The sequence below is a fragment of the Mobula birostris genome, chromosome 14 (genome assembly GCF_030028105.1).
Source record: "Mobula birostris isolate sMobBir1 chromosome 14, sMobBir1.hap1, whole genome shotgun sequence".
Lineage (NCBI taxonomy): Eukaryota > Metazoa > Chordata > Chondrichthyes > Myliobatiformes > Myliobatidae > Mobula > Mobula birostris.
Window position 1 is genome coordinate 89,622,814 of NC_092383.1, and position 25,095 is coordinate 89,647,908.

The 25,095-nt window shown below is 43.3% G+C and overlaps 1 protein-coding gene across 3 annotated transcripts in view; it reads right to left on the reverse strand.

The window, feature by feature from the left end:
* The window catches only part of LOC140209543 (solute carrier family 26 member 9-like), a 153,914-nt gene extending 129,333 nt beyond the window's left edge, over positions 1-24,581 (reverse strand). For all 3 annotated transcript variants that reach the window (XM_072277806.1, XM_072277804.1, XM_072277805.1), the window contains exon 1: positions 24,475-24,581. The gene's annotated coding sequence lies outside the window, so the exon portion shown is untranslated. The remainder of the gene's footprint in view (positions 1-24,474) is intronic.
* Positions 24,582-25,095: the final 514 nt, after the last annotated feature.

The following is a 25,095-nucleotide window of genomic DNA, read 5'->3' on the forward strand; positions in this document are numbered from 1 at the left end:
CTGCATGTTACAGAATCAAAATCAGGTTTAGTATCACTGGCATACGTCGTGAAATTTGTTGTTTTGCCGCAGCAATACAGTGCAATGCGAATTAATAAAAAACAATAAATTACAATAAGACATATTTATATAATATTAAATTAAGTAAGTAGTGCAAAGAAAAAGCAAAAGAAAATAGTGAGGAACAGTTCATGGGTGCAGTGTCCATTCAGAAATCTGATGGCGGAGGGGAAGAAGCTGTTCCTGAAACATTGAGTGTTGTGTCTTTAGGCTCCTGTACACCCTCTGTGATGGTGGCAATGGGAAGAGGGCATCTGGGTGATGCAGGGTCCTTAATGATGGATTCCACCTTCTTGGGGCAGTGCCTTTCGAAGGTGTCCTCAATGCTGGAAGAGCTGGTGCCCATGATGGAGCTGGCTGAGTTTACAACTTTCTGCAGCCTTTTTCGATCCTGTACAGACCAGACTGTAATGCAACCAGTACTTCAATAAATGTATTTGTGTTTTGCGTTGCGTTGTGTGAGTGGCCAGTAAGTGTAAGTGTAAGTACTGGGTTAGTGTTCCTGACAAGTTCAGATCTAACTAGAACTAGAAAGTACACTAAGTAACAGTGATAATGATGGTGTTATTATTTGCGTATCAAGAAACCATTGGCTGGTTCAATAACAGAGGGATATATTAGTTACCTGAGTGACCTATATGTGATTCTAAGGCTAGCAGTTATAATCTACCACCATGAGCAGTTCAAAGGTCAAAGTATGTTTATTACCTAAATATGTATAAGTTATACGATGTTGAGATTCGTCTGCTTACAGGCAGCCACGAAACAAGAAACCCTAAAGAACCCATTTAATAAAAGGGCCAACAAACACCCAATGAGCAGAGAGAGAGAAAAAAAATACACATCTTTCAAACAATAAAAGCAACCAACAGCGTTCAGAACGAAAGTGAGTCCATAGACACAAGAAGCCTGGAGCAGGCCCACAGCCTCAGTGAGTCCATAGACGCATGAAGCCAGACATCCCACCCTGCAAAAACTCATTTCAGGGAGGTAGCACCATTAATTTATGGGAGACTTCCGGGACAGGTGGGATGTCTGCAATAGAGTAGCTCTTTAGCAGCTAGCCAGCTAGTTTAAATAACGTTAGCTATGCTAATGAACGAATGACACCTGTTAAACTCACCTCAACATGTCTTCAACATTTTAACCCACCATGGGCCATAGAAAAGTCACTGTTGTAAACAGTTCAGCGAGCAACACTGTCATTATTTTTGACCCCTATTAGGCAGGGGTACACTTTAGTGCAGTCTGGGGTGACGTATGTTTTATATTTTCTTTTTTGGAACACTCTGCCATGGTGCTCTCTCTCTCTCTCTCGCACTCTCTCTTGCTCTCTCTCTCTCGCGCGCTCACTCGCTCGCTCGCTTGCTCTCAAAAAAAATCGATTTCCGGGATATTGTATATAAGTTGCGGGCATCAGGAAGCCACTATCAATATGTGGGAGACTCCTGGAACTTCCGGGAGAGGTGGGGTGTCTGAGAAGCCTGGGGCAGCTGGCCCGGAGCAGGCCTACAGCCTCAGTGAGTCCATAGCCACATGAAGTCCAGGGCAGCCGGCTCGGAGTAGGCCCACAGCCTCAGTGAGTCCACAGACACATGAAGCCCAGGGCAGCCAACCCGGAGCAGGCCCACAGCCTCAGTGAGTCCGTAGACACACGAAGCCCAGGGCAGCCAACCCGGAGCCGGCCCACAGCCTCAGTGAGTCCGTAGACACAGGAAGCCCGGGGCAGCCGGCCCGGAGCAGGCCCACAGCCTCAGTGAGTCCATAGACACAGGAAGACTGGGGCAGCCGGCCTAGAGCAGGCCCACAGCCTCAGCCTCAGTTCATCACGCAGCAGAGCAAAACATGGCAGAGCCAACCCTCACCTCCGGTCCCGACACCCTGCCTTTTCAGTCCAGTGACTGGTGGTCGTAACTGCTAACCTTACCAGCAATGTTAAGATCCCACGAATTAACAAATAAAAAATGAAGCTCAGTTTTACAGTTGCTTCAGATACGCAGTACACTCTTAAAGAAGGATTCGTTGACTAAAGATTATGAGGAGTATCGATAGGGTGGATGCTTGCAGACTTTTCCCTCTCAGGCTGGAGGAGACTAGAACAAGAGGTCATAGGTTCAGGGTGAAAGGTGAAATATTCAAGGGAAATCTGAGGGGGAACTTCTTCATTCAGAGGTTAGGTACAAGTGTGGCATGAGCTGCCAATGGAAGAAGTGGATGTGGGTTCGATTTCAACATTGGATAGGTTCATGGATGGTAGAGGTATGGAGGGATATGGTCCAGGTGTGGGTAGATGGCACCAGCCAGAAGATCAGGTCGGCATGGTCTGGATGGGCCGAATAGCCTGTTTCTGTGCTGTAGTACTCCACTGGCAGACACAGGTCCTCCCCAAATTACAAACCATAACTTACAAAAGTACTAACGAAAGTCTGGGGATCAGTGGGTTGGCCATGTGGGAACTTTCTGACTTATAAACTGTTTGGTTACGAACAGTTGACAGGAATGGAGCACTGATGGAAACGGGTGAAGACCTGCGAGCACAGTGAAAATTCATCAGACCTGCTTTCTAGGATGAATAGTCTGCCATACAAGAAGAGACGGGGTACACTCGACCTGTTTACATTCTCATAGAAGAGTGAGGGGAGGTATCATTGAGACATAAAAACCACTGAGAGGGCCTGACTGGCAAGATGCAAATCTTGTCGTGGGTGAGTCTTGAACAAGGGCTGTGATATTTAGCTGGAGCAAAAAATTTCTTCAAATTAAGGATGGTGAATCTTTCGGATTCTTAGTCCAAAAGTGTTTTGGAGTTTCTGAATTCAACTGTGATTGATAGATTTCTGGAAATTAAAACAGATCAAAGGATATGTTGCTAAAGCATGAGAATAAAGATAAAAGTTAAAAATTAGCTTTACAGACATCCCACCTCTCCCGGAAGTTCCGGGAGTCTCCGCATATTGATAGTGGCTCCCTGATGCCTGCAAATTATATACAATATCCCGGAAATCAATTTTTTTGAGAGCGAGCAAGGGAGTGTGAGAGCAAGAGAGAGCGAGCGTGAGAGTGACCACGAGAGAGAGAGAGAGAGAGAGAGCAAGAGAGCAAGCACGCGCGCGAGAGAGAGAGCGCACCATGGCAGTGTTCCAAAAAAAGAAAATATAAAAAGTACGTCACCCCAAACTAGACTAAAGTGTACGCCTGCCTAATAGGGGTCAAAATAATGACAGTGTTGCTTGTGGCACTGTTTGCAACAGTGACTTTTCTATGGCCCATGGTGGGTTAAGTCTGTAAAAGACATGTTGATGTGAGTTTAACAGGTGTCATTCGTTCATTAGCATAGCTAACATTATTTAAGCTAGCTGGCCAGCTGCTAAGGAGCTACTCTATTGCAGACATCCCACCTCTCCTGAAAGTTCTGGAAGTCTCCCGCAAATTGACGGTGCTACCTCCATGAAATGAGTTTTTGCAGGGTGGGATGTCTGGCTTTATCTGACACACGTACATCAAAACATTGAAGCATGCAGTGAAATGCATCGTTCATGAGTCACGACCAATGCATTCTAAAGGATGTGTTGGGGACAATTGGTGAGTGTTGCCACGCTTTCAGCGCCAATGTAGCATTTTGACATATCATTATCCCGTGTGTCTTTGGAATGTGGGAGGAATCCAGAACATCGGGAGGAAGCCCACGTGGTCACAGGGAGAACGTACAAGCTCCTTCCAGACAGTGACAGGAATGGAATCCCAATCTTCTGATCACTGCCACTGTAAACAGCCACACTAACTGCTACTCTACCGTAGTGCTTGGGTAGAAGATGAGTGAGTGACAGAACGACCTATTATAAGTTCCTTAATCCTTATGACCTTCTTTCAGAATTTGCTCAAAGTTCAAAATTCAAAGTAAATTTATTATCAATATATATATATATATATGTATGTCACCACATACAACCCTAAGATTTGTTTTATTGCAGGCATACACAGTAAATTCAAGAAACACAATAGAATCCATGAGAGATCACACCCAACAGGACGGACAACCAATGTGCAAAAGGCAGCAAACTGTGCAAATACAAAATAAAAACAAAATAAATAAGTAAATATTGAGAACGAGAGCTGAAGAGTACTTGAAAGTGAGTCAATATTTTGTGGAAAAAGTTCAGTGATGGGGGCGAGTGAAGTTATCCCCACTGGTTCAAAAGCCTGATGGTTGAAGGGCAATAACTTCCTGACCATGGTGGTGTGAGTCCTGAGGCCCCTGTTCCTTCTTCCTGATGGCAGCAGTGAGAAGAGAGCATGTCCTGGGTGTTGGGGCTCTCTGAGAATGGGTGCTGCTTTTCACCACATCTCCCTGCTTTATATTTATCTGTATCAAACAGTATAAAGCAAGGAGATATACAGTGACACAGCAGGGAGAGCTGTTGCCTCACACCCCCAGCAGCCGATTTCAATCCTGACCTTGGGTGTTGTGTGTGTGTAAAGTATGCACATTCTCCCTGTGACTGCAGAGGATTCTTCCGGGTGCCCTAATTTCCTTCCATATAGCAAAGAGGTGTGAGCTAGTGAGTGAATCGTCTACCGTAGGCAAATCAGACTGAAGCTGATGGATAGGGGAAAGGAAATCAGTGAGAGGGCAATGTGGGGGAATAGAATTGATGAGCGTTTGATTGTTCTAGGCCTGTACTCACTGGAGTATAGAAGAATGAGGGGTATCTCATTGAAACCTATTGAAAGGGCTAGATCGAGTAGAAGTGGAGAGGATGTTTCCTATAGTAGGTGAGTCTAGGACCAGAGGGCACAGCCTCCGAATGCAAGTGCATGCCTTTAGAACAGAGATGAGGGAGAATTTCTTTAGCCAGAGGGTGGTGAATCTGTTGAATTCATTGCCACAGAAGTTTGAGGAGGCCAAATCATTGGGCATATTTAAAGCAGAGATTGATAGGTTCTTGATTTGTAAGGGCATCAAAGGCTATGGGGAGAAGGGGGGAAAATGGGGTTGAGAGGGATAATAAATCAGCCATAACAGAATGGCGGAGCAGACTCAATGGGCCAAATAGCCTAATTCTGCTCCTGTATCTTATGAGAATGCTCTGAGAGCTAGCATGGTCTCGATGGGTTGAACTGCTCTCCTCTTTGTTGCAATGAAACATGGAGAAAGACAAGCCTGTGCCAAGCAATTCTTATGTCTTTATTGAATTAAGGAGTTTGAATTACTGGAATGTGAGGCTGTCGGAACAGGTGACACTTTGATGAAGTGTTCGCTGCGGGTCAGGATGTTATGTAATTGTGTCTCAGTCCAGTGCAAAACTCTGCACTTTGTGGTGTCCCAGTACTGCGAGTGCCAGACTGTTTAAGGAGCTGGATGAAAGATTGAGGCAAAAATCACTTATCTTCTTACAACAGTTCAGTAGACAAACGCCGCCAGTGTATTCCTTCCGTGTCTGCTGGGCGGAGGTCGGCAGAAGACTGGAGGTCAATGCTAATGTATCTTTTCTCCAAGATCACCATGGCACAACACAGAGAGCAGGAGCAGAATTCATTCCCGCTGGATCCATTCTGTAACCGGATCCTTAGCGTAATGCCAGTGCTGTAGTACAGAACCATTTACTTAAAATGGTGGCACTGATGTGGTTGGAAAAGGTTTGTATAGATAACGGGTCTGTACTTATTGCATCTTTTTAAAATAAATTATTAATGTTTTTGATTAAATTAGAATCTCCCTCAGAAGAGGCAGAGGAAACTTGAAAAGAAAAAGGTCCTGAAAGGTCTTGGTTTGGGTGGGATGGGGTGTATAGGAGGATATTTTCACTCTTGGGAGAACTTAGAACAAGCTATGATTGTTCAGAATTAAGGGGTCACTTACACTAAGGCTGAATGAGATGGGGCTTTTAGAGCATCATGAACCTTCAGAATTCTCTTCCTGGAAGAGAATGAAGGCTGGATATTTTTAAAGCAGAGGAAATAGATTCCTGATAATTCTTCTCGGATTTCATTTCTTAATTGTCCTTAAACCATGGGCTCCCCCTCCATAGATTCCATCCATAGTTCTTCTGCCTTGATGAATCAGCCAGCATAATCAAAGACCCTGTCCACTGCAGACTTTCTTCCCTTTGGGCAGAAGATACAAAAACCTGAAAACTCACACCACTAGGCTCAAGGCTAGCTTCTATCCCACTGCTACCGGACTCTTGAAAGAACCTCTTGCATGATAAGATTGACTCTTGGCCTTACAGTCTCCCTCACTATGATTTTGCACTTTATCCTTTACCTGCACTGCACTTTTTCAGCAGCTTTTGCACTTTATTCTGCATTGTTATTGTTTTACTTTATTCTAGCTCAATGCACTGTGTGATGATTTGATCTGTATAAACAGTATGCAATCAAGCTTTTCACTGAATCATGGTGCATGTAACAATAATAAACCAATAGCAATAAACAATATAGAACAATTATCTAAAACTTTTCACGTTAAGTCCTTTTGATGATCAGAGACATTTAGACATTGTTTCAGGGCCTTTGACACCATGAGCGGGCAAAAGGGCAACAAGGGTCAGGGTCTTAGATTGAGACACAATGTGTGAAGACCTCCATCCATGTCTCTTTCACAGCACCAAGATCTGGACTCGGCACAGAAGATTAGTGCAAGAAGGGTGTTGAGGGTAAGGTGTAGCTTGATGCCAAGTTGATCTGGCCCATTAAACCAGTGCCTGTCTGTTCTCTCAGGTGGACACAAGAAATCTCTTGGGCAATCTTCCAAATGAGAATGGGAAAATTATCCTTGGTGCCCTGCCAATATTTATCCCACAATCAACATCACAAAAACAAGACTATTTTGGAATTTAGTGTGTGCAAGTTAGCTGCTGTGTTTTATAAATTGCAGGAGTTCATCAATTTCAATTGCCCTTCTTTGGCTATGAAAGGTTTGGGGCCCACCTCAGTGTGGACTGTACTGGGCCATATCTCAAATAACAATGGGTCAGAACAGAGGAAGGAGATGGAGAGCTTAGTGACATGGTGTTATGACAACAACCTTTCCCTCAATGCAAGCAAAACAAAAGAGCTGGTTATTGACTTCAAGAAGGGGGATGGTGTGCATGCTTTTGCCTACATGAATGGCGTAGAGGTTGAGAGGGCTGAAAGTTCCTAGGGGTGAACATTACAAATAGCCTGTCTGGGTCAAACTACATAGATGCAATGGTCAACAAAGCTCAACAGCACCTCTACTTCATCAGGCGGCTAAAGAAATTTGACATGTCCCTGTCAACCCTTGCCAATTTTTATCAATATACCATAGAAGGTATCCTATATGGGTATATCACAGCTTGGTGTGACAACTGCTCTGCCCGTGAGCACAAGAAACTACAAAGAACTCCATGAAACACACATCAAAGTTGCTGGTGAACGCAGCAGGCCAGGCAGCATCTCTAGGAAGAGGTACAGTCGACGTTTCAGGCCGGGACCCTTCGTCAGGACTAACTGAAGGAAGAGCTAGTAATAAGGGTCCCGGCCTGAAACGTCAACTGTACCTCTTCCTAGGGATGCTGCCTGACCTGCTGCGTTCCCCAGCGTCTTTGATGTGTGTTGCTTGAATTTCCAGCATCTGCAGAATTCCTCTTGTTTGCATTTTTAAAAGAACTCCATGAACTCTGTCTACAAAAGCCTGAAATCGTGTACCACCAGGTTCAAGCACAGTTTCTAGCCCTCTGTTATAAGACTATCGAGAGGTCCTCGAATGCAATAAGATGGACTCCTGACCTTACAATCTACCTTGTTATGATCTTGCACCTCATTGCGTGCCTGCACTGCACATTCTCTGTAACTGCTACACTTTATTCTGCATTCTGTTATTTTTTTTTAGCTTGCTCTACTTCAATGCACTGTTGTGATAATTCAATCTGTATGAATAGTGTGCAAGACAAGCTGTATCTCAATACACTTGATAAAAGAATTGAAAATACACGTGGACTAAGATGTTAACTGTCCTGTGCTATCACCAGTGGGATCATCAGTTGATCTGCAGCCTGTCTTCAGAAATTTTAGCCAGCTTATGATCAAGACTCCCTCGAGGTGGTGGGCCAGCAGTGCTAAAACACCACCTCCCACTGGTGAGCTTAAAAACTTGGCAACTGCCTCCATCAGAGTCGTTGGTCGCTTCCATCCAACAGATAGTCTACTCTCCAGTGTCTATGCAACTACTGAAGGGTTTGCAAAAGATAGATACACTGTCCGACTATCTGCCCCTCTGGACGTACTTGGTCCACACCAATGCTGATCCTGTCTCTGCTGCCTCAGCTACAACCCTGTTGGCTGACTTGATCTCTCTTCTAGTGCAGCCACTTCGGGAAAGTGAACGCAATAAACCCACGGCAGCCTACTTCGAATGGATAGCATGAGATCTTCCACCCTCTGTCTCTGCACTCAGATCTTAATTCTGCATACTTGGTTAACTTGCGCTCATGGGCTTCATCGGTGTTGTCTTCCCAGGGGACTGTGAGTTCACCAATAACCGCTTCTCTACTGGTGTCAGACCATACAATTATATCTGGACGCAATGTGGTGAAAGCTATTTGCTCCGGGAAACTGCCTTTCCCATCCAAGTCGGCCTTGACACACCAATCATTGGCTGAAGAAAGTATGCTTGATCGTGAGCCTGCGCTGTACACCCTTGACTCGGAGCCTTCTTTCACAAATGATATGTGATGTTCTGTGCAGCATGGGGCATGAGATAACTTGTGCTGCAGTACTCTCTGCTTAACCGCTTCTGTTACAACTTTGAGAACGTTGTTATGTCTCCAAGTGTACATGCCGCTGGAAAGATTGACTTTGCATGCACTCAAAATATGTTGAAGTGTTCCCTTCTCACCACAAGCAGCACACCTGTCTGTCTTATCTTCATACCAGGTGCTGAGGTTGGCAGGTGTTGGGAGCAGATCATACGCTGTTCTGCATAGAAAAGAAATGTGGAGCGGTTCCATCTGCCACAGAACATTCCAAGATAGGTATCGTTGTTCAACACTTTCCCACCAGGTCCAAGTCCCTTGTTTGGCCAGGCCAGCTGTTTTAGCTAACCTCTCCTACTCTTCTACCTCTTGTATTTCTTGTGTTACAAGCTCACGGCGCTCCTTACCTATAGAAGATGACCACCACTTGTGGGTTGTCCATCTACGTCCCTGACGGCCTAGCTGGATAGCTCCAACCATCTCCTTGTGCTTCAATCTAGAGTCTGCCTCATCAACTGCCACACGGGCAGACCACTTCCTGCCTGATTGCACATCCGGCTGGGTGTTCTTGATGACAGGGTCTTCTGAGTCTTGAGGCATCAAGAATGATCTCACCTTGGCTACCTTGACCTCTTCAACAAGGGATTGCACTGGGATGGTAAGCTTTGTCTGTCTACTGTGGATAATACACGTCTCAATACACGTGATAATAATAAACCAATTCCAGTTCCAATTCCATGCTGGGAAAAGTTCCCGAGCAATGGAAATCTTCCTTTTACTTATCTTTGATTACTCAGTTGGGAAAAGCAATGAATTCCAGTTGTGTTAGAACCTGCTTTACATTAGTGGTGTAGTGGTTAAGGCACAGGATCGGCAATAAAGGGCTTCTAACAAACTAGGGATCTGAGTTCAAATCCCACCACTGGAACTATGAAAATAAAAAATAGTTAATAATCCTCAATTTAATTCAATATACATGAGCGATGATGGCTATAAATATATTTAAAGATACATTTTGCATTCTAAGGTGGGAAGTGGAAGTCACTTTACATGGTTTGGCTCATGTGTGACTCTTTACCCATATGTAATTGACCTTGAAATAATAGATTGGCTTAGATGCAATTAGGGTCAAGCAACAAATGGTGAGCTAGTTACCTCAAAGGTCAAAGTAAATTTATTATCAGAGTACATATTTGTCACCATATACAACACTGAATTTAATTTTCTTGCAGGCATATGCAATAAATCCAATAACCATAATCGAATCAATGAAAAACCATGACCACTAATTGGAAATTTTTGAAAAAATACTCCAAGAAAGCACATTTATGATGAGGTACCTGCCTCATTCACATGGAACACATTGTAAAAGTTACCCCAGTTTGGAATTTAAAAGGAAAACAAATCTCAGTAACAGTAACCATGCAACTATCAGGTAGTCATGGCAACCCTAGCTCGTGAATCTTTCAGAGAAGAATTCTACAGCCCTTGCCCCAACTGGTTGCTGACAATCAACACTGGCACTCCTCAAGCTTAGCCCACGACTCTACTCTCTCTGCAGCCATGACTGTGTGGCTAGGCACAGCTCAAACACCATCTATAAATTTGCCGATGACACTATTATTGTTGGCAGAATTTCAGATGGTGGCGAGGAGGCATACAGGAGTGAGATATTTCAGCTGGTGGAGTGGTGTTGAAACAACCTTGTACTCAACGTCATTAAGACCAAGGAATTGATTGTGGAATTCAGGAAGGGGAAGTTGATTGAACACACTCCAGTCCCCATTGAGGGATCAGCAGTAGAAAGGGTGAACAGCTTTAAGTTCCTGGTTGTCAACATCTCTGATTATCTATCCTGGGCCCAACATATTGATGTAATTTCAAGGAAGGCAAGTCAGCAGCTATATTTCATTAGGAGGCTGAGGAAAACTTGTATGTCACCAAAGACTCTCTCAAATTTCTACAGGTGTACCGTGGAGAGCATTCTAACTGGTTGTATCACCATCTGTTATGGAGTGGCCACTGTACAGGATTGTAAAAAGCTGCAGAAGGTTGCAAACTCAACCAGCTCCATCATGGTCACTAGCCACCCCAGCATCGAGGACATCTTCAATAGGCAATACCTCAAAAAAGGCAGCATCCGTCATTAAGGACCCCGATCACCCAGTACATGGCCTCTTCTGATTGTTACCATCAAGGAGGATGTACAAGAGCCTGAGAACACATGCTCAATGTTTTAAGTACAACTTCTTCCCTACCACCATCAGATTTATGCATGAACAATGCACCCATGTACAATACCTCACTAATTTTCTCTTTTTTGGTCTCTTTTTACACTACTGACTTAATTTTATTTATAAAATACTATATATATATATATATATATATATTTCTTATTGTAATTTATAGTTTTTTTAAATTATATATTGGCCTGTATAGTGTGTCCAGGGAGGGGTAGCACCTCTGATGAAGAGGCTTGTGTCCATTCCAAGGCAGCTCACTCACCTTTGATCCCCACCAGACACTCGGCTCTCACTCACCTGTGGCTCCTAGCAACTGTTTGCATGTGTCAGTGGCCACACCACTTCGACAGGCGGACTAAAGCAGGTGAGGGTAGCCGGCAGCCTCATACCCCAGCGAGTTAGGGACACGCCTGTCCCAGCACGCAAAGCCAGCTCTGCTGGACTGGATGGATGAGATCTACTGTGAGATCCAATGGCTAGCAAGGTGATACTGCAACGCTCCATGGAAAGCGAAGGAAATGACAAGGCACAGAAGACATCATGGCCATCCACTACGACCAAGGAAGACCACTGTACCTGGAATTCCGAGGACAAGAAAGTGGAACTGCCCCATTGCAACAGCTTTTCCACTTTAAAAGCTCTCCCTCCCGCACAGGGTTCCTGTTATTGTTGGACATGATGGACAACCACCAGTGTGGTGGCATCCATTAGTCTTGTGAGACCATGGATCTGCGCCTGGAAAGTCTTGCTTCAGTCTGTGTTAGAGCAGCGTCTGTTGTGGCTGTAGAGTCCCACACGGGAGTGACAGTCTCGGCTGCAGCGACTGCACTTGATGGCGCTGCCCTCCAGTGTTGGCTTGGTGCTGTTTTTCTGATGAGTGCACTTTTCTTCAGCAGCAAGCCTCAGCTTCTCTTCTCCTCTTTTTAGACCTCTGCGTAGTTCCAGCCTCCAGTGAGAGCGATTGCTAGTGCCACAAATCAACAAATTTCACCGCACATCCCAATGATATTAAACCTGATTCTGATCCGAGATGTGACTCCAGACTCAGCCACGTCATTGACTCTTGCCTGCCTCCTTCAGGATGGACAATACATTTATTTATTTATTTATTGAGCTAAATCGCGGAGTAGGCCCTTTTGGCCCTTCGAACCCTGCCACCCAGCAATTCCCCGATTTAATCCCGACCTAGTCATGTGACAATTTACAACGAGCAATTAACCAACCAGCCGGGACGTCTTTGGACTGCGGGAGGAAACCGGGGCACCTGGAGGAAACCCACGCAGTCACGGGAAGATTGTCCAACCTCCTTACAGTCAGCAGCGGGAATTGAACCTGGGTCACCTGTACTGTAAAGCATTGTGCTAACCACTACACTACCGTGTCACCTTATGGTGCATGCATCACCCTCTGAGGGGCTCTTACCTGTTCTCTTCCTTTGAAGCTAACGTAGAATAACCTGCTGAATAATTCTTATCCTAAATGATTGACCACGGGGGACTGAATATAAAAAGTTACCAGTTACCATCCTAGCTCTCCCCACGAAAACTTTCTTAGGTAGTCCATCAGAATCAAGGATCTCTTGTTTCCACTTCAGTTTTGTGGAAGGCTAATGAGACCAATACAGGGTGCCATGGTAGTGTAGTGGTTAGCGCAATGCTTTAGAGTGTGAGCAGGAAGATTGGGGTTCAATTTCCGCCGCTGTCTGTAAAGTGTTTGTACTTCCTGGTTCTCCCTGTGACCACGTGGGTTTCGTCCCGACTGCTCCGTTTTCCTCCCACATTCCAAGGATGAATGGTTAGGGTTACTGAGTTGAGGTACCAGAAGCATGGAGACACTTCCTGGCTGCCACCAGGACAATCCTCGCTGATTTGATTTGACGAATGACACATTTTATTATATGTTTCAATGCACATGTGTCAAATAAAGCTATTCTTAAAAATCTTTATCGATGTGGGTTCCTCAGCTCTTCATGAAATGGGGGAGGAGGTGGCTGGTGGGATGGGTGGGGGGGGGTTTGTGAGGTGGTCTCTCTCTCTCTCGTCACTTAACAGGGCTTCTGTATTCTTCTGATGTGTGGCCTCGAGGTTTTTAATTATCCTTCTCCATTCTGAATGGCCAAAGACCGGAGATTACCAGGAGATGCTGCCTGGCCTGCTGCGTTCACCAGCAATTTTTATGTGTATTACCAGGAGTCAGAGGGTTGGTAAATTTCTTGAAGAGGATTTGGGCACATCGTATAATCTTCCTATCTATCTTCACCAACAAGGCATGGAAAAGGGTATCTATTTCAGGAGTTCAGAGTTAAGTGACCATGGCATACCCAATAGAGCCAACTGGGTTAACTAGTGCCCCAGTACTGAGGATGTTGGCCTGAGAAAGGACAAATGACATTGGTTCACTTCTCCTACCAGTGGATTTGTAAGTAATAACTGGTAATTATTGTTAATAATAACTGGTTTATTTTTGTCTCATATACTGAGATGCTGGGGAAAGCTCTGTATTGCTTGCCATGTGGACACATAACCAATAATCAGTACATTGACTCCTTAAAGTTGTTATAGCCGGAAGTGGTGGTGAGGCAAAGCTCCGACTACCTATTAAATGTTCCCAATGGTGTGCGTCTCAAATAGCCTCTGACGACCAAATCCAGCTCCTGGCCTTCACGTGTGGCTTAGTTACTCAGCCTGGTGGGACCATTTCTACTGACAGGAAAAGGGCCAAAGGCGGGTTACTGGCAGCTTAAAACGAGGAAGCCATGTCAGCCATGGTTGGTAGCTCATCAAGGAGAAAGGGGGCTCTGTTCTCAAACCTCTGCTGCCTTGCAGCTATACCCACTCATGAGGAAGGCTTCAGGAGTAAACCCTGAGAGAAAAATCTGGCACTGTGGTCCCTAAGACAGTCCTATATTGAGTTCAAAGCTGACTGGCAACTCCTGCGATGCCACTGGTGCCAAACTGTATTGGTCTCTGCCGTCCCATTGGATTCATCAGCTGCGTGGAGAGGAGAAGCCTGCTGCATGGGCGACAGCGTGCCCTCCATATTGTACTGCCCTAGCCTGTGTATTATGCAGACAGCAGGGTCACAACTTCCATGGTCAACCCTGACCAACGGAGGGCCCTTCAGCACACTGAGGTCCTACGAAAAGAAAAGCGGTAACAGCATGCAAAAGGAAGTGTTGCAGTTGCAGAGAAAGTGCAGGGCAGGCAGACAAATAAAGTGCTAGAGCATGGTGAGGCCGATTGAGAGACCAGGAGTTCATGTTCATCACAAAAGAAATTTGTCAAACAGTCTGATAACAGTGGGAAGTTGAGGGCACACACACCAGTCCTCATCAGTGGAAATGGAGAGCAGCTTCAAGTTCCTGGGTATCAACGCCTCTGAAGATCTATCCTGGTCCCAACATATTGATGCAATTATTAAGGGGGCACGCCAGTGGCTACATTTCATTCGGAGTCTGCGTAAATTTAGAATTTGACGAAAGACTCTAGCAAATTTCCACAGATGAACCCTGGAGAGTATTCTGACTGGTTGCATCACCGTCTGGTGTGGAGGCTCCGCTGCGCAGGGTTGAAAAAGACGCTATAGACAGTTGTAAACTCAGCCAGCTCCAGCATTGGCACTCATCTCCCTCCATCGAGGACATCTTCAAAAGGACTGACATCCATCATTCAGGACCCTCACTGCCCAGAACATGGCCTGTTCTCATTACTACCATCAGGGAGGAGGTACCTGAAGACCCATCCTCAACATTGTATTTATTTATTTATTAAGACACAATGCAGAATAGGCCCTTCTGGCCCTTCAAGCCGTGCTGCCCAGCAGCCCCAGCCATAACCCTAGCCTAATCACAAGACAATTTACAATGACCAACTAACCTACCAAACAGTACATATCTGGACTGTGGGAGGAAACTGGAGCACCCGGAGGAAACCCACGTGGTCATGGGGAGAACGTACAAGCTCCTTACAGGCAGTGGCAGGAATTGAACCCGGGTTGCTGGGACTGTAAAGCATTGTGCTAACCACTTCGCCACAGTGCCGTGCCCGGAACAGCAACTTGCCCCCCTACCATCAGATTTCTGAATGGTCTGTGAAGCTTTGAACACCACCTCACTATTTCGCTCTCTGTCTTTGCCCTTATTTATTTTCCATATTTCTTATTTTACCTCAGTAATTTTTCTTTTTATCTATTTCACTGTACTGCAGCTACAAAACGGCACATTTCACTGCATATTAAACTTGATTTGGATTCTGTCCTTGATTCTAGTAGTGTGTGTTCTCAATGCTTTGTAGTTTCTTCCTGATGCAAGAGGGGAGAGGAGAGAATAATGACCGGGATGGGAGGGGTCTGTGATCAAGTTGGCTGCTTTCCCGAGGCAGTGGAAACAGGAGACAGTCAATGGAGAGGTAGAGCGATTCCTAAATGCCACACTTTTCACAATTTTAGGATATCCCAAACCGCTCTTTGTCAGGAGAGTGCTGTGGTAGTAATGAAGAAATGAGACCATAAGACATAGGAGCAGAAAGGCCATTCGGCCCATCAATTCTGCTTCACCATTCTATCAAGGCTGATTTATTAACCCTCTGAACACCATTCTCCTGCGTTCTCCCCCTTAACCTTTGACATAAGTGCCATTACGAAGAAAGCACGGCAGCACCTCTACTTTCTTTGAAGTTTGCAACGATTCGGCATGTCATCTAAAACTTTGACAAACTTCTATTGACGTGTGGTGGAGAGTATGTTGACCGGTTGCATTATGGCCTAGTAATTATTATTTTTATTATTTTCTCAGCTCAATAATAATAATTTTTTTTTCGTTTTGTATTTGCACCGTTTGTTGCCTTTTGCACATTGGTTGTTTGCCCTTCATTGATTCTATTGTGCTTCTTGTTTTTGCTGTAAATGCCCTCAGGAAAATGAATCTCAGGGTTGTATATAATGCCATTTAGGTACTTGATAATAAATTTACTTTGAACTTTGACACCCTTACTAATCAAGGATTTATAAACCTCCACTTTAAATATACACAAAGACTTGGCCACCACAGCTGACTGTGGCAGTGGATTCCACAGATTCACCACCCTCTTGCTAAAGGAATTCCTCCTCATCTCTATTCTAAAGGGAATTCTTGTATTGTGAGGCCGTGCCCTCTGGTCTTGGACTCCCCCCACAGTAGGAAGCATCCTCTCCACGTCCACTCTATCTAGCCCTTTAGGCTTCAATGAGAACCCCACCTCATTCTTAACTCCAGTAAGCACAGGCCCAGAGCCATCAGATGCTCCTAATAGGTTAACCCTTTCATTCCCAGGATCATTCCAATGAACCTCCTCTGGACCCTCTCCAATGCCAGCACATCCTCTTTTAGGTAAGGTACTCAAAACTGCTCACAATGCTCCAAATGTTGTCTGCTTGATTCTTACAAAGCCTCAGCATTACATCCTTGCTTTTTATATTCTAGTCCTCTTGAAATGAAATCTAGGAAGCAGGTTAATACTGCAAAGATACAATGCCCTTGTTGCAGTTTTTTCTATGACATCTGCTGGCAGCTCAGTTGAGATCTATTCTAAAGTGTGTATATCAAAACAACATTTTGAAAACTTCACATTCCCCGTAGCTTTGTGTTCACAGTTCCATTCTGTTGACACGTTTATATTGGGCTTTGAAGAAAACAATCAATGCTTGAAAGATTACACGCTACCTGATCTGTGTTTGTTGCTACCCCACTTCAAAGAGAAGTGCTTCAGTTGGGAAACAATTATTTAACTCTCAGCTGGTTGTAAAATACACCAGCGAGAAAGCTGGATTCAGAAACTCTCCTTCCCCCACCACAGGGCAGTGGAACAAAACATAGAATCGTAGAATCGTGGGAATTTTGCGGCGCGGGAGGAGGCCATTCAGCCGGTTGTGAGCATTCTAGCCAGAAATCGCAACTTAGACAATTCCAGTTTCCTAGTCTTGTGGGTTGTAGCTTTGTTTGTGATCTTTGAGTTAATCAGAATCGAGTTTATTATCACTGACACATGTGGTGAAATTTGTTGCTTTGCAGCAGCAGTATGGTACGATACATGAAATATACTATAAATTATGAAAATATATGTATTTATAAAAATTAAACTGAATTAGTAGTGAAACATGTCTCAGCTCTGGTAGGGAAGGTCACAGGAGGAATTATTTCAGGTCATTGTCATCACAATGAAGGTGAAAATCCTCAGGTGAATTCTATGCCATTATGAAAGTATAAGCTCCTTAACTTTGCATAAGTTAAAATCAACCTACGTTTCAAATGTCTTAACATGATGCTAACAACATATATAAATCAATCATTTGTTATGGGCCGTGTCATATGACGTGAGCGATCATGGTCTTCCAATGACCATGATTGTTCCTGGCAAATTTTTGTACAGAGTGATTTGTCATTGCCTTCTTCTGGGCAGTGCCTTTACGAGATGGGTGACCCCGTCATTATCAATACTCTTCAGAGATTGTCTGCCTGGCATCAGTGGTCACATAACCAGGACTTGTGATATCCAGCAGCTGCTCATACGACCATCCACCACCTGCTCCCATGACTCATGTGACCCTGATCGGGGGGCTAAACAGGTGCTACACCTTGCCCAAGGGTGACTTGCAGGCTAACGGAGGGAAGGAACGTCTTACACCTCCTTTGGTAGAGACTTATCTCCACCCCACGACCCTCACTATAAATAAAGTTTCAAATATTATATCTTTATATCTTAACAGTTAAAATTGTCCTGCTTTCTTGCATGCATATACCGGTGATATTAAACCTGATTCTGGAATACCAAAAAATAACAAGGAAGAAACTGCCAGAAGTTCACAACCTCCCATTATGACTGAACATTTGTTCTTCCATCCTCATACCTTCATTTACAATAAGACCGTAAGATACAGGAGCAGAATTAGGCCATTTGGCCCATCGAGTCTGCCCTGTCATTTCTTCATGGCTGATCCATTTTTTCCCTCTATAATATTGTCATCTATTTAACATCACTCCTATGAAGTGACTCTGTGCACTTTGCCACATTGGATGTTCTATGTCAAAGGAACTACTTCTGTTAGCTGTTGGTCCCGCTTACTCTTCTCTGCACGGAATGTGTCTCAGATCTGGTGAGGAAGGTGAAAATCTCAGGTGAATTCCATGCCATTATAGAAGCAATAAGCTCCCTAATTTTGCTGATTTGAATATAATTTAAAATCAACTAAAGTTTCAAATATCTGGAAATGGTGCTTATACCAGGTTCAGGAACAGTTATCACCCCTCAACCATCAGGCTCTTGAACCAGAGTAGATAACTTCATTCACTCCATCACTGAACTGTTCCCAAACTCTATGGACTTACTTTCAAGGACTCTTCATCTCATGTTCCCGATATTTATTGCTTACTTAATATGATTTTTTTCTTTCTTTTTGTTTTTACACATTCTATTGCTTTTTTTTTTGCAAATTGCTTGCTTGTCCATCTTTGCTGCGTGTGTTTTTTAAATTATTTCTATTGTGCTTCTTTATATTTATTGTGAATGGCTGCAAGAAAATTAACATCAGGGTGGTACAGTATATGATAACATATGTACATTGATAATGAATTTGTTTTGAACTTTGAACTTTAGCAACATATATTAATTAGCCTTTTTAAAGAAAGGTTCAAATATATTTTTATATCTTAACAGTTTAAATGTACTTGCTTTCTTGCATGGTTCTATAATTGGAATCCTGAAAAATGACGAGGAAAATGCCAGCCCATCCATCATCTGCTCCAGATTCGTAATAGCATGGGTCATGATTAGGCCCTTCCCAATATCTTCCTATTGACTAATTACTCTACTGAGAGCCAGAATGGGTTTCATTAGCTTCCTTTCGATGAGGGTATACATTGTACATGCATTCAACACCCTGAAGTGAAACGTATAGCACCAACAAAAATTACTTTTCACTAGCATCTTCTTTGTAGGATGGACAATTCATATCCCACCATTTAGAAGGTATATTGACTAGAATCCTGCATCCCTACAGTCATCTTATTCATTTTAGCTTAGATTTATTACTGTTAATTCATTGTAGAAGGACAAAAATGTTTTTAGGGTAAACACAAGGGATTCTTCAGATGCTAGAAATCTTGAGGAACAGAGAATATTCTAGAGGAATTCAGCAGGTCAGGCAGAATATATGGAAGAAATATACAATTGATATTTCAGGCCGAGACCCTTCAGCAGGACTGGAATGGAAGAGGGGAAGACTGGTGTCTTGTATAGAAAAATAACATATCAAGAAATCCCCGTTTGCTTAGTACCTTCAGCTTAACTCCTTAAATTACTGTTACATATCCAGTAGTGAGACAATAAGAGAAAGTCATATAACAGATTTAACAGACACAAAATACTGGAGGAACTCAGCAGGTCAGGCAACATCTATGGAGAGGAATAAACAGTCAATGTTTTGGGCCAAGACCTTTCATCAGATCTGACCTGCTGAGTTCCTCCAGCATTTCGTGTGAGTTGATCTGGATTTATAGCATCTGCAGAATCTCTTTTTCTTTTATGATAATGCTTCAGTTGGCTTTTTTGCTCACTAGAAATGACATCTATCTGTACTTGTACTTGTACCTGTATCTACATGAAACGTTGTTGAGGGAAAGCAGCATCCATCATCAGAGACTCCCATCACCCAGCCATGCTCTTTTCTCGCTGCTGCCATCAGGTAGAAGGTAGAAGAGCCTTGGAATTCACACTAACAGGTTCAAGAACAATTACTACCCCACAACCATCAGGCCCTTGAACAAAGCTAATAACTACACTCACTTACCCATCCATTGAGGTGTTCCCACAACCAATGATCTCACATTAAGGGCTCTTTATCTTGTTACTTCATGTTCTCATTATTTATTGCTATTTCTTTATATTGCATTTTCACAGTTTGTTGTCTTCTGCACTCTGGTTGATCTTTCATTGATCCTGCTATAGTTACTATTCTATAGATTTGCTGAGTATGCCCACAGGAAAATGAATCTCAGGGTTGTAAATGGTGACACATGAGTACTTTGAGAATAAAATTTACTTTGAACTTCGAACATTTTTTCCTGTCTGCGTGGCTGAATTTCCTAATGAAACATTATTGTTGCACCTTTCCTCATCATAAGTCTCAATGTCTATGGGATATATTAAAGTCAAAATTGAAGTTATTGTCATTTACACAAGTACCTGTGTACTCAAAACTTACAGCAACATCACAGACACATAGCATCAGATAAGCAGCATTCACAAGAAAAACATAAATTATGCACAATTTTTACAAGAAAGAACGCAATTAGAAGAAAAAAAAATAACTTACTTTTAGTATAAAGCAACCAAAGTGATCGCAATGATTCAGGGTGCATGTGTTGGTTCAAGAACAGCAGCACGGTAGCTTAGTGGTTAATAAATAAGTACATAAACTGAATAGTTGAGGGGAATTATTTGTTCTTGAACCTGGTGGTGTGGGACTTTAGGCTTCTGTTCGATGCTAGTTGCAAGAAGGCACGGCTGGAGGTGGGGATATCAGCTGGTGATTTGTCAGCATGATAGAGCAAGATAGGACACCAGGTTGAGTTGTGCTGACTTCAGGAAGGAGATATATTAAAGTTCGTCAAAATTTGCATATCATCCCTGCTATGTAATCTGGTCACTTGCATCCCACAACTTCCTGTTTATGTTCCATCGCCCATCCTCTTCATTGATTGGTTAAGCCAATTCCACAATAGTTAATAATTATATCTTTTAAATTTCTGGCAACAGTTAAAACCTACAAGATCACACGTTAATGTGGATTTATAGCTTGACTGTATCTAATGCACTGGACTATTTGTTCTTGGTGTGTTTATTGTGTATATAACAAGCATGTAATGCTAACACATTGTCCCAGTTATTTGTAAGGCCAGTTTTTGATGAGATACCATTATTGAGCAGCTCTTAGAGGACCTGTATGTGCTGGACAGCAACATAAATTTATCCACGTCATGGCCCAAGTAGAGGTAACTGTTTATTAGTAACACTGTGACCAACACACACGTAATGTTGGAGAAGCTCAGCAGATCAGGCACCATCTATGGAAGGAAATAAATAGCTGACCCTTCACCCCAGGACTGGAAAGGAAGGGAGATAACAAGAAAAAAAGCTAGGATAAGAAGTGGGGTGGGAGGGTGGGAGGAGGGGAGGGAGTACAAGCTGCTAGGTGTTAATTAAGACCAAATGAGGGGGAGGGTGGATGCACGGGAGAGAGGGGAAGAAGTGAGAAGCTGGAAGGTGATAGGTGGAAGAGGTAAAGGGCTGAAGAAGGAGGAATCGGAGAGGAGAGGTCAGTGGGCTTGAGGAGAACGAGAAGGAGGAGGGACACCAGAGGGAGGTGATGGGCAGGTGAGGAGAAGAGAAGGCGGAAGAGGGGAACCAGAACAGGGAATGGATAAAGGGAGAAGGGGGAGGGTGAGAAATTACCAAAAGTTAGAGAAATCAATGTTCATGCCATCAGGTTGGAGGCTACCAAGACAGAATATTAAGTGTTTCTCTCCAACCCGAGAGCAGCCTCAACGTGGTAGAAGAGGAAGACACGGACTGACATATCAGAATGGGATTTGGAAGTAAGAATTATGATGGGTGGCCACTGGGAAGTCCTGCCTTTTGTGGTGGACAGAGCAAAGGTGCTCAACAAAGCAGTTCCCCAACCTATGTTGGGTCTCACCAAGGTGGAGGAGGCCACTGATGAAGCTTTGAGATAGCCTCAACTTTGAGACAATTTTGAAGTAAAACCTCACACCGGGAGATTTTTACTTCAAAATCTATCTCAAAGTTATCATTTTAAAGTGAGCAATATGCTTGTGAGCAGCAATGCAAAGTGGCAAAGTAGAAAGGAGAAGAGACGTTGATGGCTGCTGAATATGTGGGGCATCCTGGCTCATTTGCCAAGTGCCCAAGCATGGGTGAGAATGAATTAGTTAAGAGTTGGAAGTGAGGCGTTGGAAGAGGAAGGTAAGGCCATTGAGGGATACATGCAGTGGCAATGTTGTAGTAGGAAGGAAGCTGAGCAATGGATGCTGAGGACGTTTTAAGTGTAGGGTAACAGGAAGCTTTGGGGCAAGAACGGGAACCAAATGTTAAACACCAGGGATTCTGCAGATGCTGGAAATCCAGAGCAGCGCACACGAACGCAGGAGGAACTCAGCAGGGCAGGCAGTATCAGTGGAAGAAAATCACCAGTTTTAGGCTGAGACCCTTCCTCAGGACTCAGAAGAAAAGGGACAGAAGCCAGAATAAGAAGTCGTTGGGGGAGGAGTGCAAGCTGGCAGGGGGTAGGTAAGCCAGCTGGGAGAGGAAGGAGGGATGGTCACCTCCCAGATTCACACTCAACCCCTCTCCACCACCTTCCCGCCTTCCCCATCATCTGGTCTTACCTCTCACTTGCCAGCTTAACACCATCAGATATAGACACAGAACTAGGCCATTTGGCCCGTCGAGTTTTCTCCACTATTTCATCATGGCTGATCCAATTTCCCTCTCAGCCCCAATCTCCTGCCTTCTCCCTGTATCCCTACATGCCCTGAGCTTGTTCTCCTTCCCCTCTCCAACTTCTTTTTCTGGCTTCTTCCTTCTTCGTGTCCAATCCCAATGAAGGGTCTTGGCCAGAGTCATCAGCCGTTCATTTATAACCCCTCCACAGATGCTGCCTGACCTGCTGAGTACTTCCAGCATTTCGTATGTGCTGTTCTGGTACAAAATCTGATGGGTACTATACTTTCCTCAGCACTCATATCACAACACCTGGATAATTTTTGGACGCTAATAACTCTGGACTAGGAGGAAGAAACTTTGCTTATTCACCTTTGTTGATATATGTCTTCTGATCCCTGTTGGACAATATGTGCACATGGGAGATGGCCAATGATTACACTCCTATGGGAGAAATAGTTAATCTACACTGACTCATCACTTACTCTCATTCTTGAACAATGGCCATCCGAGTGAGTCATCAAAGCAAAATTCATGAAGTAATGTTAACACATGCTCAAGCATCCATGGGAGAATGTTGAAAGAAAAAATGTTTAAGGAGAAAAAAGAGATCAGAGGTACAAAATTCCCATTCTAACATACTGTTGCGATTATGTCTTAAATAAGGAGCGTGCACAGTTTTAAATGAGTTTGCAAAAGCCTTCGCTCAGTAGAAATCCTAGAATCGTACAACCTTGTTTCAAATACTGTATGTCTATAAAGGAACTTAGAATCAAACCTTACCTATAACCTGATGGATGAGTGGTTGCCTCAGTCATTTGCAAATCTCATATTTCTGTTATCAACAGGAACCCTACATGCAGTAAGCTTGGTGGTATTATACTTGTTCCATGGACTTGGTGCAATAAAGCTATCTGTATGTTAAGACATTCATTGCCAGTCTCACTCAGGATATAATACCTTAATTTATGGCAATCTGATTGTTGCAGTAGGGGGCAGCCGTTTGAAGCTGGAATTGATGGGTGGAACAGAGTGCAAAGGACTACACAGTACAATTAGTTGTGTTAACTTCACCGGACAGAAGGTAGAATGAATGATTTATTTCCTAATGCAGAACCTTTCCCTGTAGTAAGAACAAACACACTGGCAAACTTTTAAAAGTGCGATAGTATGTATTTTCCATTTGACCTGTTCAAAGGACTTTGCAAAAAGGTATCTCTTGCCAATTCTTAGTTGATAAATAAAAGTCTTTATAAAGAAAGAGTGAGAGAGGAACTGTGGCTGTTCCCATACCTTCCTGTTCAAAGTCAGACATAATACTTTGCAAAGTTCTCTTACTGAGTGTGTATTTTCTTCAGATCATTCTTTGAATTGATTGTCAGTATTGAGACTGCAGAAATAAGTTGGAAGGACAGGTGTCTCACGACTGTCAGGGGTTGCTTGAACTGTGCTGGCACCGTCGCCAGTTGAAACATTTTCTCCTGAGATGCAAATACCCCATTTTTCTTCTCAGACACAACAGCCAAATGCCAGGTAGCACTGCAGAGCACAGATTTATGATCTACCATCGTGCCATAACACATAGAATTAAATGAAGCAATCTGATTATCCTTGGATATTCCAATTGTTAAAATGGATAAGAGCGTGTTTCAGTATTAAAACACAAACCCTATAAATCTTTCAATGCCAACAATTCACAAGAACGAGGAGCCAGGAGTATATAATTCTTACCTGTCTTGCATAAATATTCAACACACAAATACAATGTGCTTGCTTAAAACCACGAATCAAGTTTCATTCCCTGAGGTTTAAAATTTAGAAATAGAATTCTAGTTGACTTTGATGGCTATTATAAGTAGATTGAACAATATCTTTAAGAACTATTGATAAAAGATGTAATAGATACATACTAAGTCAGGATTAAATCCCATTAGTTTAAAAATACTCAAGGAACTAACTTACCTCAAAACATGAACAAGTTCTGGTGGACTATGTTTGTACTCAGGTGTTACAAATCAGCGTGCATTACCTCTCAGTATAATGGAACACACAGACTGCTGATCACTGCTTAAATAGTGAAATGAGTCATCAGGTACACTGTCAGAGTGTAGCTTATACTGCAGTTAGAAAATGATTTGCTTGTTTTATTTAAATGACGATCTGCATTGGACTAAGGAGGAAAGGACTAAGCCATTCGGTGACCTGTGAGTCGGGAAGTAGCACAGCCTCTGTATATTTCTTTCAACTGAGTTCCGTAAAAACCAGTAAAAATCATTTTGAAAGCTCCAGGCTATTTTAAGACAATGAAGAATGCCAGCTACATTGTACTCGTTATCTATGACAGATGATTTCTAATAATTCATTTGAGTAAGTGGTTTAGTATATGTAAAATGCAAAATGTAGCAATGAGGAATGTACAGATGGATGAATGGGTTTTTTTGGATGTTGCCAATAATTTGTATCATTGTTTAAGCATTCATTGGCGTGTGGGTCACTGTCAGACTGGTGTTCATTTGTCAGTTTCTGTTGGACCTGACTTACCGGGTTGGTCAAACTACATCAGAGAGGAGTTAAGACTGAACT